The 19,685-nt window shown below is 50.8% G+C and overlaps 1 protein-coding gene across 4 annotated transcripts in view; it reads left to right on the plus strand.

Moving 5' to 3' along the window:
* KCNH1 (potassium voltage-gated channel subfamily H member 1) overlaps positions 1–19,685 on the plus strand; it is a 380,749-nt gene that overhangs the window by 284,550 nt on the left and 76,514 nt on the right. The gene's annotated exons all lie outside the window — the stretch shown is intronic.

Consider the following 19,685-nt stretch of genomic DNA (forward strand, 5'->3'; position numbering starts at 1 on the left):
TTGCTGTGAAATGAAAGCGAAAATGATGCTGCTGGATGAGAGACGGATGTTGGTGCAGAAGGGACTTGTTCAGGAGTGTGTCTGTGTGCTTTTCTTCTGCAAAATCTAGACCTTCTAAGAAGTTCCTATTGTGGTTCAGCGGTTAACGCATCTGACTAGGAACCATGAGGTTGCGGGTTTGATCCCTGACCTTGCTCAGTGGGTTAAGGATCTGGCATTGCCATGAGCTGTGTAGGTCACAGATGCGGCTCGGATCCTGCGTTGCTATGTCCCTGGTGTAGGCCGGCGGCTACAGCTCTGATTAGACCCCTAGCCTGGGAACCTCCATATGCTGTGGGAGTGGCCCCAGAAAGGCAAAAAGACCAAAAAAAAAAAAAAAAACTAGACCTTCTACTATTTGGAAAAGATGAGTAAAAGATGAAGTTCTTAGTCAACAAAATGGTTGACGGGGACACTTAATTAAGGTAAACTGAATTCTCCCGGGCAACTAGGACCCTCTAAATGCTCTGAGGCTATTAGCCAGCTAGTGGTAATAATTTTTGTTGAAAGATATGAACACGATTCAGTTGGGTCCAGAACATAAGGAAGAGATGGAATCTGATTGTCTGGGGAAGGAATATTGTTTATGTAACTGCCGACTTAACTGGCTGAGAAAATGATCAGTAGTTTTAAGAACCGGAAGATTTCTCATCTGAACTTGTTTCTTTCGCCCTCAAATCATCGGAATTGCTCCATCTGTCACTGTGAGGATTGAAATATTTGTCCTGGACTCTTTAGGTTTTCATGACTGATTTTTTTTTTTCCTTTCATTCATCGCCTTTAGTTAAGACGGTAGCTCTTGACCTATAGAAAAACCATCTGGGAGGACTGTCACAGGAATCTTTCCAGAAATGACCTCTCGATCTCCGCCGCCACTGCCCCCACTGTTCCTCTCCTCATGGTCCCTGTCTCTGTTAACGCTGTGTCGCCCCGGGGCTTCCCAGTTAGAAATCCTAGCATCATGGGCACGGTTGTGGATGCCTCTCCCTGGCTTGGTTTACTCCTCAAATCCTGTGGCTTCCACCTAAGCTCTCAAACCCAAGTCCGTGCTTTGCTCCCTGCTCAGGGCTCTTCCTGAGCTCTCAGACCAGACCCTCCCCTGTGTCCCGGACCACACAGTAGCCTCCAAACACAGCCCCCCGCTTTGTGTCTCTCCTCAATGCAGTGCTTTCTCCTGGGCTGCTTAGGTGACCTTGAAAACCAGTGGGGTCCTGTTATTGCTCTCTGTAAAGACTTTTTCCCCACCCTAACTGCAGGATAATGTCTGCACACTCCAGCACCTCTTATGTGGTTCTTCACAGCTGGCCCAAACTTAACCCCCAAGCCCCAGCCCCAACCCCTCCTCCCCTGCCCACCTCTGCCACCCAGAATGCTCCGCCCACGAGCAGGCCCCCGTACAGCTCTGTACACATGCCACACCCTTTCAGGGCGCTGTGTCTCCACATGGGTTTCCTTGGCCTGACATTCTGTTCTCTCCTTCTGCATGTGACAAACTCCTGTTAACCCTTATGATTCTGCAGAAATGTTTGTTTGTTCATTCATCAAACCCACTCATGCCAACTGAACTGGACCAGATGGATAAAACTAGGTAACATTCAGTTCCCCAGCTCCAGGGACTTCAAGTCTAATGGCGAAGGTTGACCCGGGAGGTGCATGATGCTGAGAACAATAAATGTGATTCGTACAGGTGTTATGGGATCATAAAGAGGGCAGTTAAGGGGGGGTCAGGGAGAAAGGGTTGGGGTTCGTGCTTCCTGAGCTGACTCTTAACGGATGAGTTTGCCAAAGAGAGGGGTTCCAGTTGGAGGGGAAGTGTGGGTAACGGCACAGAGAAAGGAAAGCCCTTTGTCTTCCACTTTTTTGGTATAGCGTTCCAAACCCCTGTCCTTGGGTTCCCCCAGCAGTATACTTCCACTTCCTTTAAATTTCCTGAATTGCGTTGCTTTGTCAGTCTCTGCCCAGAGACCTGGGAGGGCAAGGGCTTGGGGCCTTGGTATGACCAGCGCCTTGGTATCGCCAGTACAGGGAATTATGGATACACCCGGGGATGGCGAGGAGAAAGAGGAGAGATCTCTGTGCCTCAGAATCCGCATCATATAATGTGAGGTTGTGACCAGATGATTTTACGGTCCTGGGATTGGAAAGCTGGTCATTTACATTCCCGGCGGGATTGAGCAGTGGTGAAGAAACGTGTATTCACGGAGCTTCCTTGTTCATCTGGGACCATGGAATGCTTGCTGATACTTTTAGCCAAGTGGGTTCTCTTAAAATCTATGTTTTGATTGATTTCCTTCTTTTTATGAAAGCAAGTTGATTATAATCAGCTTTCAGTGTTTCTGATAATATAGGTTGGGGAAAAAATGCACAGTTTGGGTTATTTGGAGGGTAATCATCTTGGAATAATTGTGGATCAAGTAAATCTGTCTTTAAAAAGAAGCCAGCAGCAAAAACAACGTGTCCGTGGTCAGCTTGTTTTGGTAAAAGCGCAGAACGATGGGCAGCGCTGGTGAAGAGGAGACCCGGGGACCCCATGTCTGCAGGGCTGTTGTAGAGGAGCCCGAGGCACAGGGCCGCAGAGCACAGAGGAGGAACCAATGCAGGAGACAGTCTAAGACCCTGGAAGGGATCGCAGCTGCCCTGAATGCCATGGGCAGCTTGGGGTGGTATCTGGTTTCTCGTCTGGGAGGTATTGAGGCATCCCCTGGAGACCCCACAGAGGCACCCTGGAGAAGACTCGGAGTCGAATAGAGAATCAAAGCGCATGACCTTCAGGGTTCCCATTGTGGCGCAGTGGAAATGAATCCTCAGTTGCAGGTTCAATCCCTGGCCTCGCTCAGTGGGTTAAGGGTCTGGCATTGCCGTGAGCTATGGTGTAGGTCACATACGCAGCTCAGATCGGGTGTTGGTTATGGCTGTGGTGCAGGCCGGCAGCTCTAGCTCCAATTGGACCCCTAGCCTGGGAACCTCCATATGCTGCAGGTGGCGCCCGGAAAAAAATGACCTTCAAATGTCCTTCCAGTCTCAGATGCCTTTGGGCCTGGTATGGATCCAAAATTTGAATGGGATCCTTCATACAAAGAGGTAGGAATTCTTTTTCTCAGAAGAAAAAAAAAGAGGCTTCTCGTTTGGATGTACTCATTGTAGCTGCTCATTGTGTCCTTCTGAAAATTAATTCCTAGTTACACAGGGCATGGAAGATGAGAACATCACATGCATGAATCATTCTTGTAGCTATTTTTTTCTGGCCAAGTAAAGTGTATTCTTGCGGCTGCTTCTATCTTGGTGAAATTGAGTGTGTTATTTGCAGAGATTCCTGAGAACACAGGGCCTTTGGCATCTGCCGGGCAGTTGTTTGGTCCTGTAGATATCCTCCAGGGCCCAGCAAGGCCTCTGTGCTGGAAGGTACCGCAGGGACCATCCCGTGTCCCCTCCATTTCCCCACTGCCCTCATTTCACAAATAGGATGTTTTATTCAAAGGTCACAGAGCTGGATGAGTAAAGGAAGAACTGGAGGCAGAAGTGAGTCTTTAAGTAGGGTTTCTCTTGCTTCTCACAGCTTCATGGCCGGCCCTGGCCTCTGTATTCCAAACCTCGCCCCTTTATCTTTCAACCCCCAGGTATGAGCATCCCTTTAGCCCTCAGACCTGCTCTCAGGCCACAACTCAGGGAAGACTTCCGCCAAAGACACCTGAGGTCAAGCCAAGTGTTAAGCAGGCAGAAGCAAAGGCCAGTCCAGAATTTTGACCCTGGGTTTTCTTTGTTGGTGGGCTCTGAGCCGGGAGAGATCTCAGCCTGCGTCTTGCTTTGCCACTTAGTGCTTCTGCGAGCTCTAAATGCTTCCCCATCTGCAAAATGGGGCTGATGGAAAGGCCTGCATGTAGGGTAATTACGAAGATTAAATGAGGACATACTTGCAAAGCTCCTGCACACACAGTCTGGAACAGAGTCCGTGCTCAATTAAATGGTGAGTTGTTATTATTTTCTTTTATCCACTTGATACCCTCTTCCTGCTCGTGTTTCTGCCTTTGTGTATACAGGGTACTCGCTCTGCACAATGTCCTTCTTGCTTGGCAGCATGTTCTGGGAGGTGGACATTATCCCAGAGGCCTCTGCACCTGTTGCAGCAGACGAGGGGCTGGCCGCTCTGGCCTCACTGTCCCTTTCGCTCTTGTCAGTGGCGAAGTCAGCGCTCACTCATTATTTTGGCCTCGTCCATTCATGGAGGGAAAATGAAGTTCTGACACGTGAGGTTGGTCACCCGGGCGTCATGGAGGTAGTGCAGCCTCCTGGTTCCTCCGAGGGAGATGGCAGGTAGTGTCCATGGCAAGAAGGGGAAGTAGAACCTTTCTCATCCCAGACCCTCAGCTCCCTAGGGTGCCGGGCTGGCCGGGCATTTTCCTGCAGGCAGGCGGAGCTTTGCATGCTATTCATACCAACTCCAGATAGGTCACAATGTCAGGTATGTGTTTTAGGTCAGCTCATTAAAACCTCAGAGCAGCCTCGTGACATTACAGCCTCAACCCCGTTTCTCAAGGGAAGAAACGCAGACCCCATGGGGCAGAGAATCATTCTTCCAATGCCACCCAGATCATAAGGGGTGGATTCTAAATGGCAAGTGTCCCCCCCACCCCGGGTCTTGCAGCATCGCATCTAGTGGTGGCTTTGGTTAAGCCTGGTGCTCAGCTTTGCCCACGTTGGCAGTCTTTGGCTCCTGCTGTCTCCCTGTCTGTGGGCTTTTCAGGGTGTCACAGATGGTCTCCAAAATATCTTCAGTGCCCTCTGCTATCCTCCAGCACCCTCAGAAAATTGTACAGTAAATCACTATCCTGTCCCAGCTTGAGAGACATGGGGATTGTCCCTCAAAGTGGCAGCCACACCGTTGCTGGGTGTGCTGGCCAGACACGATGCCTGCACTTGGGTCAGGCAGCAGGCTAACCTGGCCATGATATTAGCAAGTTACTGAAAAAAGCACCCCCTTTGGCGTTCGGAACCTAGCTTTGAACCCTGGCACGCCTCCTGAGAAGCTGTGTGCCCTGCGCAAGTTACTAAACTGCTCTAAGCTTCGGTTTCCTCATCTGTGAAAAAGGTCTAATAAAAGTCCCTCCTAACGAGGTTCATTGAGAAGCTCAAGTGCATAAAAACCAAAAAGCGACACAGTGCTTGGAGGAAACACCCACCACTGACTTCGTCCCTTTTCTCCCCCTCCACCCCGTCCTCTTCCTCCGCCTTCAGTCCGGGAGGTTCTGAGTTCATGCTTGGCTCCCCTTCGTTTCTAACTAGACCCTTTCTTGAATCAGCATTTCACCTGGGCTCTAGGCTCCTTGCACACTGGGGATGGGAGCTCACTTCCCAGGTGCTGGCTGGCGATCGGTCCTCTTGCTCATCTCTAGGAGAGCAGAGGAAATGCACTGCAATTAAATGATGTATTGCAGACAAGCAATTAGGTAATTAACAGCAGTTGGTGCATGGGATAATTGGCATGTAGGTAATTAGCAGGGTGGTTTTCATTCTCTGTGTAGGGCTTTATTTTTAAAGCCAATATTGTTGTGTTTTTGAGTATGTTTTGCATCGTGTTTGCATATAGTAATTTGTTCCAGGATAGATTTTTCTTAGCTTGATGAGGCCCCAATGTAGAGTTTGGGAGGGAGCTGGGACCATAGTTACGGGTGGTTTCAAAGCAGAGGCCTCCTGATGCCCATGTTCTAAAATCGAGGTTGCCATAGTGAATTGTCTTGTGTACTATCTGTACATTTCTAACCCACTTTAACCAAAGGGCAGTTTATTCTGGCAAAAGGGAGATCAAAGCATCGGAGGCTGGGAGAGAGTTCTGCTTATACGTGGCATTGGAAAGCCTATCGGTTTTCTCCCCGGACAAATTCTCGCGGAAGGTTGGTAAGATGCAAAGACAGACTGCAAAGCCAGGTGCTTAGAGATGCACCCCCTTTCTCACTGAGTCACTAAGTTTTAAAAATGATCTTTACACAGCCCATATTTTCCTTGTCATTCTTCCACAGTGAGGGCTTCTGCGGAATTAAAATCATCTATTAGCCTGTCAAGCTATGAAGATAATTTTAAAATCAGGGTGTTGGAATTCGGGGTGGGAAAGAGGACAGATGATGTGAGTGATGAGGCTATAATTCTTTCAGGACAACAGAATATAAATCAAAGCCAAGTCCCTTTTTCCTCAGGAGGATCGGGAGTGAAGTTAAGGAACCGAGAAGCCTTCCGTGGATTTTCAGGTGTAGAAATAAGCTTCAACTGCAGGTGGTCAGGCTCCGTCCCGCCATTTCCAAGGAAGCAGTGAAGTTCTGGAATAAGTATGGGCTTTAAAGATAGATCTTCACATCTGGGCTCAGCCTCCTGTTAGCTGGGGAGGTGGGGGCGATAGGAGGGGCATGGGTTTGAACAAATACCACTATTTCTCTTCTGTGGATTCATACTATCTGCCCCAAAGAGTAGCTGTGGGAAGGACCATCAAGTGCCAGGCACAGAGCCTTACTTACAGATAGCAGGTGCCTTCCAGAGAGCAGGTACATAGTCGTGTTCGTTCCCTTCCATTATCCTCATCAGATCAGAGGAGAGCAGGGGCTGTAATCGTTTGGCTCATAGAATAATCACATGGAGGCAGTAGGTCGTGGTGGTTAAACATGTAGACTCTTGAGTCGAAGTACTTGGGTTCAAATCATCACTCTCCTTGGTACCCTTGGGCCAGTTACCTGACTTCTCTGGTCCCCAATTAATAGTACCTTCGAAGGGTGCTTTGACGAAGCAAGTTCTTAATGTACATGTTACTATCATTACTGATATTGATGAGCTGAGCTTTTCTGGAAATGCATAGATCCTATCAGGTACCAAACCTTTTAAAAGAGGAGTAGGGACTGAATCTTAACAGCTAGAAATCTTCCAGAAAGAAGCTTCCGAGGGCTGTGCCTGGGTCCCTTAGGTAGCGGCAGAGAACCAGGTGATTCATCAGTGAGGGATGGTAAGAAGTGGTGCAATTGGAGTCACCCTGGATCCACTTTCTTCCTAGGACAGAAAGGATGGAGGGCGTGGAGGAGGTGGGGGAGGGATGTTGTAGTTTTTCTTACCCTTCATCGACCTTGATGTCCTGTTCCAGAGTGTGTTTGCCACCAGTGAGCAAGGATCTGTTCTACTTTAGAGCGCTGTGAGGCTAGCGCCGTCCTCTGGGGAGGAATGCACTTTCCTAAGATTTTCTTAGGGGAGAGTGGTTGATGCCTAGTAAGTAGGGTGGTGCTAACAAGGCCCAGACTTCGGCCTCAGTCCCCATGTGAGCAGGTTGGCTTCCAGATGTCACGGTTTATCCCAACATTTCTCCCCGTTTAGTTGGCCCCTGCACACTTTCTCCAATTATACTAAGAGCCGTCTCTTTTCTAGGGTAATATATGTATTGACGTCCGTTAGAACGAGTGCTTTGCAGAGCATCTTTTGGAAACAAGGACAAAATGATCTTTAATATCTCTTCTGGCTCAAGGGGCCAGTGAACCGTAGAATGGACAGGTCTTGCCTGTGCAATAATCAAAAAGCCAAAGACACTCAGCAGTGGGAGTGTCACTCCCTGGTCCTCAGAAAAATCCTGACGAGAGATTGCTGGCAGAGTGTCCCTGCATTCTGAACATCCCCCCGACCCAGCTGTGCCTCACCTCCCTCCACGTGCCCAGGAGCCCGTTTGTTTTCTAGGGAGCAGCCTTATGTTCTCAGAGAGCATTTGATGCAGAGTGTGCTGCTAGAGGGCTTCATCCGCCATGTGTCTGTGCCTCTTTGTCCCCATCTAAGTGCTCCTGCTCCTCTTAAAAATGTGCTCATTGGCTCTGAGTGCATCCTTAGAAATTTTCCCAGGCATAGAGGTTTTTATTCTGGCCCCTGCTCTTAGTAAGTGGAGAGTCAGGATTTGAATCTAGGCTGCCTGTCACAATGATAACTACCTTCTAAGGTGTCAGATTAATGGAGCAAGTGTTAGCAGCCCCTCCAAGGGAGCTTGGGACACCTGCAGCAGGAGCTCACATGCAAATCTATCCCAACCCAGCCATCCGTGCAGATGGTTTCTAGAACAATGTGTGTCATAGGGCCATGCAATTTTGGTGCTTCTCACTACAAGCTTTGTGGGTTGTAATTTGCTTGTTACTAATGTCACCTAGTCCTCTCATCCTGCCCTTCTTAGCTTAAACTTCTAGAGTGAATCCACAATCCACAGAGCGTCTCCTGAAGTCTCTCTGGTATAGGTAAGGCTCCCTGTCCTTTTGTTACAATAAACACTGGGCGCCTCACTAGCTTTCATTAGACTTCCAATGCACTCTGAACTGGGTGTCTTCCTTGCTGTCTTGAAGCTCCTTAAGGGCTCAGCTTTGTCTGCCCAAAAGCCACCTCTGTCCCGATCAGTCTTCTTAGTGCTCAGTACGTGTTCGATGAGTGAATGAATGACTGAATAAATGAATGGACCAGCCAAACAACCAATCAACATACAAATCCACCAACTTATTGGGCATATGCCTTTCTCTCGTTGTTGTTGTAGTTTTTTTTTTTTCTTTCTTTGTTGGCTGCACCCATGACATGCAGAAATTCCAGGGGTAGGGATCAAATCTGCACCACAGCGGTGACAATGCCAGGTCCTTAACTGGTAGGTGACCAGGCTCCTAGATTGTCAAAGCCTGAACTGTAAGATGGTATCTGTAGAGACAGCTCACTTTCCTTGTTTTTCCCATGTATCACACCATCTTGTTCACCTGTTTATTCCCAGGCCTTAGGTATACAGGTCTCCCAGCCACTGTAGTTATTTTATGACTAGTGGCAGCATAAAATAAAAATCATCGCCCCAACTTTTTTAGCGTCCTTTTTAAATTTTTTATTTCTTTTTTTAAAGTATAGTTGATTGACAGTGTTTCATCAAGTTTAACAAAGTGACCCAATCACACACAGGTCCCTGTGAAGTACAGTAGGGCCCCATTGCCCCTCCATTCCAGATATAACCGTTTGCTTCCCCAAACCCTGAACTGCCCATCCATCCCCCCACCCCCACCCCCACCCCCAAGAACCACGCCAAGTCTGCTTTCCCTGGCCATGATCTGTTTCTGTTTTGCAGATAGGATAATCTGTGTCATATTTTAGATTCCGCAAATAAGTGATATCATATGATATTCGTCTTTTTCTTTCTGGCTTACTTCACTTAGTATGAGAGTCTCTAATTCTATTCATGTTGCTGCACATGGTTATCTTTTTTATGGCTGAGTAGTATTCCATTGTGTATATGTACTACATCTTCTTAATCCATTTATCTGTTGATGGACATTTAGGTTGTTTCCATGACTTGGCTATTGTGAACAGCACTGTGATGAGCATAAGGGTACATCTGTCTTTTTCAATGAATGTTTTGTCCGGATGTATGCCTAGGAGTGGGATTGCTGGATCATATGGTAGTTTTGTATTTAGTTGTCTGAGGTATCTCCATGCTGTTTTCCATAATCACCCCTATTTATTGAGTATCTCCCAGCCAAGAACATGCTAAAAGCTTTATATGCATTATCTCATTTCTGTGCTGAGCAACCTAAGGCCCAATTAAGGCTAAAAAATTTACCTTAGAGCCAGTAAGCAAATCGGAGCTAGAACTTGAGCCCAAGTCTGGCGATTGCTAAGGCCACACTCTACATGCAGACCCCACATCCCAGCTCCAGGGATGGCAGTACCCTCAGTTCCCCCAGGAGCCTGGCAACCACGAGGCCTTGGTGGCTGCAGCCTGCCCTGCCGTCTCTGGTGTAAGTCCCCTGGAGAGCTGTGGCCTGCAGGCAGGTGGGCCTCGAGGAGGCCCCTCAGGACTGGATGGCTGATGGCGTGTGAGTGTTTGCTCTCTGTTCAGAGCAGCAGGAGGGGACCCAGATGAGTCACCTCAGCCCAGGAGGGATAGAAACCAGAGTGAGCCCCTGACAAGTTCTCTTTGGCATGAGGGTCAGCCTGGCACCGTGGGAGAGGCATAAAAGCCAGTGCTGGGCCGTGGCAGGAATATCCAGAGCTGCAGTGTGTCCCAGACCATCACGAGAGGCCAGGGGAATGACCTTCGGCTCTTGCTTGGGTAGCCGACGGGTCTGGAGATTAGTGGCTGGGCTGGCTCCGGAAGTGTCAAGCCCAGAACACAGCTGGGGCCGGGGAGAGGCCTGAACGTCAGCAAGCGGATAACGATGAGTCTAAGGCTTTTTGTGGTCCAGGAGGAGCTGGCAGAGCTTCGAGGGGGTAACTTTTGAGCTGGATCCTGATGGGGGATGGGGGGAGAAATGTCCTTTGTGGGTACCTGTGTGCCTCGTGGTGGAGAGGGCGCAGAGATGACTGGCTGAGGGCCTGTTGCTTGATCAGGAAGTAACCTGACTAAGTAACGTCTTTGCGTGGATGTCGGGGAAACAGAGTCTAATTGTAAGAATCAGAGAGGCCTGCCGCAGGAGCCACCAGTCAGTATCCTCAGCCCCCGTGTTCCTGTTGTTGTTGTTGCTTTTTCTTGCCCCTTCCCTACCTGCTTTTACCTATGAGGAGGTTGCTTGAAGACTTCAAAAGGGACTTTGTCCCAGACTCACAGGCTCGGGCAGCTTCAGGAGTCACCTTTCTGGGAGATGTCTAGAGACCCCGAGGAGAAGTAGGACAAGGTAGACTAGACTGGTGATGCTCTCGGGGCCAGAGGGAGCGTGATGTCTCTTGTGTACCTGACATTGCAGTAGGGACCCAGCATCTCCTCAAACCTTTTGCTTTCCAGGCTTGTACATCCACCTGACTGTCCCTGAGCTGCCTATAGTAGCAAGAGACCGCGGATTTTCCGTGACCGATTGAATGTTTAAAACCCCCTGTTACAGACAGCATGCTGAGGATGCTCTTGCCTCCGCGATCTATTTGCAGACAGCTCCTGCATTCAGCTGCATTTCTCAGCACACGCCTTGCAGATGCTCAGAGCAGACCTGAAAATAACTTCTGGTTCATGGAGTATGAATTTTTAAAAGAGGGTACTTGTTTGCAAATCCTGCACTTCTCAGACTGGAGGACAGCATATATTTGGCGCCTCCTGTCGGTGAGGTGTGGTCGTGCACCCTAACTGCTTGGGACCTCGGTAACCACCTGGATGTAAAGCTGGTCCCAGTGGCTGAAGCAGGCAGAGGGCTTCACCGGGCCTGGGACAAATCCAGTGGTAGATGTTGGGGGGGGAGAGGGAGGCAGGGAGAAGGACATGGAAGAAATGCAAATGGCTGCAGAGTTAGGAAATGGCCCTGAATACTTAACATCCTTGGTGACCAATGTTAATTGAACTTACTGTAGTGATCATTTTGCAGAATATGCAAATATTGAATCATTATGCTGTAGACCTGAAACTAAGAGAATGGTACGTGTCAATTAGATCTCAGTTGAAGAATCACTGAAAACCCTGACACGGTACAGTACTCAGGGCTCTGTAGTCCGCAGCACGCCATGCCCTAAACTGGAAGCCTTTCATTTCCTCAAATACGTGGAGGACCTTTGCTGCAGGAATTTAACTTGATTTCCTGAAGGAGATGATGAGGTGATGATGTAAGGCGGGGGTGGGGGGCGGAAAGGGGGCCGCTCTTCTCTGATATCATCTCTGGTTTTCACTGGACTCTGGGGAGGACTCAAGAAGATTCGCCCTGAGTGGTAGCTGCTCTCTCTTGCCCCCAGACAGAGGGTGTGGGGACCAAACGTGGCTCTAGGGGAAGAAAGAGGGAGCAAGAGATAAAGGCAAAGGGTACCCATGACTGCAGAGCTGCAGGAGGAGGGACCGGCTTTTGCAAATGTTATTTACTGAAGAAGGGCGCCTGGTCCTTGCACTGCACAGCTGCACTCTCGCACAGGGAGACAGATGCCTCTGCTAACCCCGCACTGTGAGCTGGGCTGGAAGCAAATCCCTGGGCAGGGCCGGCATTCAGTTTTCCCAATCCTTCTGCCTCAGGGCCAGATGAATCCAGCAGCACAGTGGCTTTGTTTCACTGTTTGCTACGTGTTGAGGCAGCTCGGAAGCTGCCAGGATGCTCATCCCGGGCTTTCTGGTTAAGCGCCTCTTAATTCCACTGTGACGTTTCTCTCAGGTTAGAACCTGGACAGGGATGCTTTCAGCCTAAGGCTTGTTGCCTGGTGCTGGAGGCAGCTCCTAATGATCTGGGGTCGCAGCCACAGAACTCCTTGAATCAATAATCCATCACTTCAGCATCTCCAAGTCCACCAGCCCCACCTCCCCTGACAGTACAGCCGTGTCCTGGGCCACGTACAGGGGCGGCTCATGCTTCCTCCTTCCCCCTCTGCCATTGCTGGTGACTGCTCCCTGTGCTCAGGCCCACAGAGGAGGCCAGAGCCTAAACAGCTGCCCCTCTGCCACTGCCTGGCCTTTGGCTCCTGTCTCCTGCAAAGCCAGGCACGGCTTGCCTGCCCTTCTCATATCCATGGCTGGGAGTTTGCAGGTTTCCCCATGGACTGGGCTGTCTGCCAACAGTGTTGCTATTGCCGTGTGTGTGTGTGCGCGCGCATGCATGCGTGCATGTGAGAGAGAGAGAGAGCGCGTGTGCACACACATCAGTTCCTCCTGTCCTAAAGGAGGCAGCTGGGGAGAAGAGAGTTGAGTATCCACTAGCCGTTCCCTGGATCCAGTCACCCAGGCATCCTGTTCCTTCACCAGCTGGTGTGGGGGTCCCACTTTGTTTGTCAAAGGGACTTTTTTTTTCTTTGCCCCAGAGGTAGAGATTACCCTGACATCTGTAAGCTCGAAAACCATGTCATGGGCCACGTGGTGGTCAGTTGTTATTTGTCTATGTGTGGACTTTATGGAAGATAAGGCTTCCCCTTTGGGGCTACTTGCTGGAGCTCCAAATCCTTCAGAAGCTCAGCGGGTTGGGAATAGGGGTGGGGAAGGGCCTGGGAGGGAGGAACCAAGCATGTAATGCACGCTGGGGGCAGGGCCTTCGAGGGCTTTATAGATAATTCAGGCCTGCACCCCCCTGGTGGGCTTACCAATGGGTTATTGATGATCCCGAAGCTTTGGTTTGGGAAGCAAAAGACTGTCCTCCATTGAAACGGGGTGGGGGCGGGGGGAGCCATGTGTCCAGGGCCCTGGCTTGAGTCCAAGACACATGCTGCCTCTTCCCTCAAGGCCAAGGGCAGCCCCATGGAGGAGCCTGGCCTTGGGTTTTCTTAGGCTGTCAGTGGCATCTGGACTCCGGGTTTGCATTGTGGTTGACTGAGATTGCACTTAATTTGCAGATCTCACTATTATTTGCCCGTGTCCCAGGTGGTTTGGCAGTCTCAGATTTCCCTGATCCTTTGGAGCTTTCCCACAGTAAAGAAAAGCACCAGACTGCAAGCTTCTTGAGGGAGGTACACAGGCCTCTCCCCACCATCTCCCACCACACACTCCCACCGGGGATCCCCAGGGGTCTGCGTTTCCCACAGTGGCTGCTGTAACCACTGACCACACACAGAGCAGCGTAACAACAGAAACTTACTCTTTCACACTATGCAGCCGGGAGGTGTGAAATCTTGCCAGCAGGGCCGCAGGCCCTCTGAAGCCTGGGGGAGAGAGCCCTTCCTAGCCTCTTGCAGCTCTGGTGGCCCCAGGCCTTCAATGGCTCTGTGTGCAGCTGGCCGGGGCCCCTTGCCTCCGTGTCAGACCTCCCTCTCCCTTCTCTTGTAAAGACACCAGTCACTGGACGTGGGGCACCCAAAGTCCGGGATCCCACGGTCCTTAAATGTATTACATTTGCTTTGCAAGACCTTATTTCCAAATAAGGTCGTGTTCACAGGTACTGGCGTTTAGGGCTTAGATCCCCTTGGGGGGCAGGAGGGGACGCCATTTAAGTCAGTCCATCTCCTTTCTTCTTCCTCTTTCTACCATTTTGGTTCCTCATCCTTCCTCCCTTCTCCATCACTTCCCCCCCCCCCTTTATTTTTTGTCTTTTTAGGGCCTCACCCACGGCATAGGGACATTCCCAGGTAGGGGGTCCAATCACGCCACAGCCACAGCAACTCAGGATCCAAGCTGAGTCTGCCACCTACACCACAGCTCATGGCAACACTGGATCCTTAACCCACCAAGTGGGGCTGGGGATCGAACCTCCGATCTCAGGGATGCTAGTCAGATTCGTGTCCGCTGAGCCACGATGGGACCTCTTCCTTCCTCCTCTTCTGTTCCCCTTTCCTTCTTTCCCTTCGTCTCCTCCTCAACTACCTTTCTAGCACAGGAATTTTTTTTCTCTCCTAAGTCTTGTGCTTGTTGTATTTCTTCTCTTGGATAGTTCTTGGAATAAAGTCCAAGTATTTGGTTAATCCTTTGAGTTTCAGTAAAATCTCATTTTCCTGTGCTTTCTCTTGAGCGGTATCTCCTGTGGAACTCTGCCACAGAGGCTCCCAAAGCACAGGAAGCGTCTGGATGGCAGAAGAGAGCGCTGTGATAGACCCTGGGGGAGGACTTCCCGCTGCTAGAGGTTGTGCGAATCTGAACCCCCCCGAGCCGGCTGTAGACTCCCCTTCCCTGCAGGTGATTAGGCCCTTTGTGGATTACCTGGCTCTGAGCTCCGTCATTTTCTCCTTCTAAAAGCTTTGATGGGCCGGTGTGGACCCAAGCTCTCATGTAAGCCCGTATTCGAACTGCAGCATGACCTCAGGCTGTCGCCCGCCGCCCAGCCCCATGGTGCCCGTGCCGAGTGACCATCAGGCACGTGCCATGCACATCCTCCAGTGAACAAACACCCTGCCTCCTCCCGGGCTGCCCTCCGCCACCTCATGGCTCCTTCCAACCAAATCCCGCCTGCAAACCCGGCTCGGATTTTTTTTCCCCACTTCTCCTTCCGTCTACATCCAGCTAGAATTGCTTCTCAAATTTGTCTTTCTCTGCTGTTTTGTTTGTCCTTTAGAGGCACTATTGCTCATGGTTTCGTGTTGGGCTGAGCACCTATCACCTTTCTCCTCTGAGGTCTTGTCTTTTTCATTCCCTGCATGTCTGCCTGCAGTGCCTGGCACTTGGTAGGCGGTGATGTCAGCTACCAGGGTCACAACTGCATTGCTGCTCACTCTGCCTTTGTGGTTCAAGTTTAAAGTTCATGGATGGGGATACCCAGTCTGTGTCCTCAGCCAGCCTTCTCTCTCACCTGTCCCCAACAGGGACCCCCAGGCTGGACCAGGCTGCTCCCCCAGGGGGCCAAGTCATCTCAGTTTGCCTGGAACTGTCCTGGTTTCAGCACCAAAAGCTCCACTTCATGAGAAATTCCTCAGTCCCAGGCCAGCTGCCCCCCCTGCTCCCCATTCTCTTTCTCCTGACTCTCGCTCAAAATCTCTGTGAATTGAATTGTCCGTCGGCCTCCATCTTTCTCTAGACATTTGTCATATCGCTGCTAAACCTGGTTTCCTCACCCGCAGGTGGGTATCTGAGCCGGGCCCTGCACTGCTCTCCCAAGGCTGCCCCCAAGTGCATTGTGCCATTCACCTCGGTGGTTTTACAAAGGGGGCACGTCTGTGCTTCCCGCCAGCTCAGCAGCCTCCTCACCTGCCTGCTCTTTCTTCTCAGCCCAAACTCTAACCCGATCCAAGTGGCCGATCTCCTCAGCACCCTTTCTCTCCTCGCCCGCCTCCCAGCTCCCTGCCTTCACCGCATCAAACAGCCCGGGAGGACTGGCTCCCAGACAGAGCCCTCCCTTCTCTGGAGCCACCCCTCAAAGACGCCTCCTCCATAAAGCTCTCCCCAGGAAGCTCCTTTCATCAGCTCATCACCCCTCCAGCATTCTTCCCCCGAGGGCTCCTAGGTCATTGAATGGAGCAGGACGTCTTGGGGGAAGTACAGGTGCCTGGACTAGTTGTTGGGACCTGAATTCTGCCCCAAGCTTACCACAGAGCAAGTTCTTCCTTTGCTTGCTTGCTTTTCCTTCCCTCTCCTCTCCTCCTCCTCCTCTTTCTTTCTTGTCTTTCCTTCTTCCTCCCTCCCTCTCCCTTCCTTCCTTCCCTTCCTCCCTCCTTCCTTTCTTTCTTGCCACTTCATGGCATATGTGGTTCCTGGGCTAGGGATTAGATCTGAGCCACAGTTGTAACCTACACCACAGCTGTGGCAATGCCGGATCCTTAACCCACTGTGCCAGGCCAGGGATCGAACCCGAGATGCTGTCGATCCCATTGTGCCATAGTGGGAACTCCTAGAGCAAGTTCTTAACCTCAGTGGTCTTAGTGGTAAAGTGAGAAAGTTAGGTGAACTCTAGTATTTTTACCAGCCTTACCAAACTTGGGTTCTAAAGGTACCTGCTCACGCCGTCTGCTCCAGAAAGCATAGCTACAAATACCCTAAGCAAGGCAGTGTTGGCGGGAGGCCTCTGAGATCTTGGCATAGCCCCCGTCACCTGTCCCTACTTGACTTGTAAGCTCCATCTTTACCCCCGATCCCCTTGTAATCCCATCCTGGCCTGGCCGTGAATAGGACAAAAAAGCCACCACCTGCAGCTTAAGAGATTTTTAAGTACAATTAAAAGACCAGGATTCCTTTCCCATGACGTGGCTTTAACAAAACGGGAGATGTAGAAGCAGAGCTTCAATTCCTGAGCCTTGTCCCTGGCTCCGTTTCCGCCAGACCCGAAGCCGTGCCTGCTGTTCCCTCTGTGCCCCAGATGAACGTGTCGGGACCTACTTGTTGGTGCCCTTGGCCGTCTTCCATGTAGCAGAGTCTGTTGAAGCAATGGATGGGGGTGCCCTTCTGCCTCAGGCTCTTTACGTGAGCACGCGGCTCGTGTGTGCGCACGCGCCCTTTTACCCTCTGTGCCCCCTTTCCCGCCACGTATTTTCTCTCCTCTGATCCCTGCAGTACCTTGGTGAAGCCAATGCTGTTTCTCCTCCTCTTTCCCACTTGTAAAACCTGAGGCTCAGACAAGTCAGATGTGCGAGTATGTGGCAAAACCAGAAACTTTGGAGCTCATCTCCTCCAACTCTAAGTCCTACGTCCTTTCCACCAGGCCACCCGCCCGTGTGCGCCCGCAGCAAGAAGGTGAGCCCCCCACAAGGGCCCTGAGAGCATTGCCCTGACGGGGTGGCCAAGGGCAGCTGCCCGCCCCCGACTCCCCCAGGTAGTGCTGTAAACTAGCCCCTCTCCATCTTCGATGCGTACACACATCAGCCTGGAGCTTGGTGAGATGCAGGTTCTAGGTCAGTAAGACTGGGCACGGCTCGGAATTGCAGTTCTAACAAGTGTCCGAGTGGTGCTGGTGTTGCTGCTGGCTGTGGACACTCTGAGGAGGTCTTGAGTGGCGGGGCTGTGACAGCTCTGGTTGACACGTGCCAAGGGCACGTGCAGGGAATCTGTATCTTCCCAGGCCTTGACCTAGGAGTCCGCTCTTCTTCCCCAAGTGGCAGAGGCTGTTGAGAGGCCCGAGAATGCTGACCCTGGGGTGTCAAGGGAGGACGTGCTCCTGTAGAAAAACACCCTACTCTTTTTTTTTTTTTTTAAATGGCACCAATTTTCAATATAGTTTTATTTAGGACATTGCATTTTCCACATACAGTACAGGGCTTACAAAGGGGGAAGTTATCATCACCCAGGGTGAAGACCGGCAGTGTCCGAGGGCCACCATCAGGGAGGGAGGTGAGGAGGCCCTTTGCCACCTGGCCTGAGGTTCTGATCTGATGCTGAGCTGTGCGTCGTGCGGTGTCTCTGAGTGCCGGCGCGCTGTCTCGCCTTGGCTCTTGGGTCCCCCTGCTAGCCGTCTTCTCTCCACAGTGAAAACCTGCCACCCATTATTATCCCTGCTCACTCCAAAGCCCAGGTGAAAATGCTTTCCGTTCTGAGGTTGCCGAGGGTGTTGAGGGCTGAGCCTCCAGAGCCAGGCAAGACCTGGCTGCCAGGAGCGGGAGAGCCAGAGGGAGAATTCAGTCCGGGGCAGAGCAGGGAGGCCAAAGCAGGGTGTGAGCAGGAAAAGGCTGAAGCCCGGGGAACAGGCAGAAGGTGTAAGGGTTTCAGGCCCGAGGTGTTAAAGGCGGCGGGGGAGGGGCAGGCCTGGCTCAAGGGGTCAAGTGCAGGGATGCTTTGAGGTGACAGGAGCCATAGGGGGTCAGACAGCCCAGCCAGGGAGGGAGGACAGGTGCCCACGAATTCAGATCTAGCCTTCCAGGTAGGAAAGCACCTCAGAATTGATGCCCACCTGGGCTGGGCCAGGAGGGTCTTTGGTACAGGGGTTGAGTCTCCTCTCGAAGGACCTGTGCTTGTTGACCTTGGTCTGGGGAGCTGTCTCCTGGCGCGGGGGGGCCAATGTGTTTTGATAGTTATGATTATGATTGTATAACATACATGGTTGTATAACATTTTATTCTTGTTGGTTCTTTTGTTTGTTTTGTTTTTTGTTGTGTGGCGGTGGTTTTTCCAGGGGGGTGGGGTGGGCGGGGAGGGTTTGGCTGTGTCTGTGGCACGTGGGTGTTCCAGGCCAGGAATCGAACCCGAGTCACAGCAGTGATACCACAAAACCCTTAACCACTAGGCCCCTAGAAAACTCCTGTTAGTTTATTTATTTATTTGTTTTGGTTCTTTCCCCCCCCCCCCCTTTTTTTTGTTGTTGTTGTCGTTGTATAGCCACATCTGCAGCATATGGAAGTTCCCAGGCTAAAGGTTGAATCGAAGCTGCAGCTACCGGCCTATGCCATGGCAACCCCAGATCCTTAACCCACTGAGCAAGGCCAGGGATAGAACCCACATCCTCACAGAGACAACGTCAGCTTCTTAACCCACTGAGCCACAACAGGAACTCCATTGCTGGTTCTATTTATTGCCATTCCCCAAAACCGAGTTTCTCCGTAATGGACAGTCCTGTGCTAGGCACTGTGCTGTCTCTAAAACTGTGATTGTCAAGGGCAAGGATGATGTTTACGGGATCATATGCGCTTCTGTACAGAGAGTCACTTAATGACCGCTCCATTAATTGAGGATTTTTTTCCTCCTTCTGATCTTTTACAGTGGCTGTCTATGAGGCACATTGAGTGTGGTGTGTGCGTTTTCTTCTGTTTTGGTTTTGATGGTCAAAGTTGGGATGAAGGAGTGGAGATGATGGGATAAGAGAACCCAAATACCCGCCCTGCCCCTCCATCCCCACAGAGTTCCTCTGGACTCAGCAGTGTGGCAGGTTGGGTCCTGTTGGCCCCCTGTGTCTTATAGGGGTGATGCGGCCTCTGTGCCCTTGCAGCTGTGGCTCCTGGCAGAGAGAATCAGCTCTGCTCTGGAGTAGAGCTGAGGCCTGCTCTAGCATGAATTCTGCCTTGAATCGCTTTACACCAGATAAATGGCTGTCAAAGCTGGTGACCAGAGTTTCTCAACTGGTCCACATAGACTAGCAAAGGGAGCAGATGGATATCTGAAAGTAGAGTTTGGATATAACAAATACTAGAATTTCTGTATTGAAAAAAAATGTAGATGTAAACGGTTACATTTAGAATGGATAGGCAACGAGGTCCTGCTGTATAGGACAGAGAACCATATCCAGTCTCTTGGCTCTTGGGATAAACCATGATGGACACTAACGTAAGAAAAGAAGTGTGTGTGTGTGTGTGTGTATTCATATATATGAATGACTGGGTCACTTTACAGGGGAACTTGGTAAAACATTGAGAATCGACTCTATTTTAATAAAAAACAAGTTTAA

This window comes from Sus scrofa, chromosome 9 (genome assembly GCF_054392235.1).
Source record: "Sus scrofa isolate SSC_HxYL_T2T_F1_AM1 chromosome 9, Sscrofa_HxYL_maternal_Yorkshire_Landrace_v2.0, whole genome shotgun sequence".
NCBI classification, from domain to species: domain Eukaryota; kingdom Metazoa; phylum Chordata; class Mammalia; order Artiodactyla; family Suidae; genus Sus; species Sus scrofa.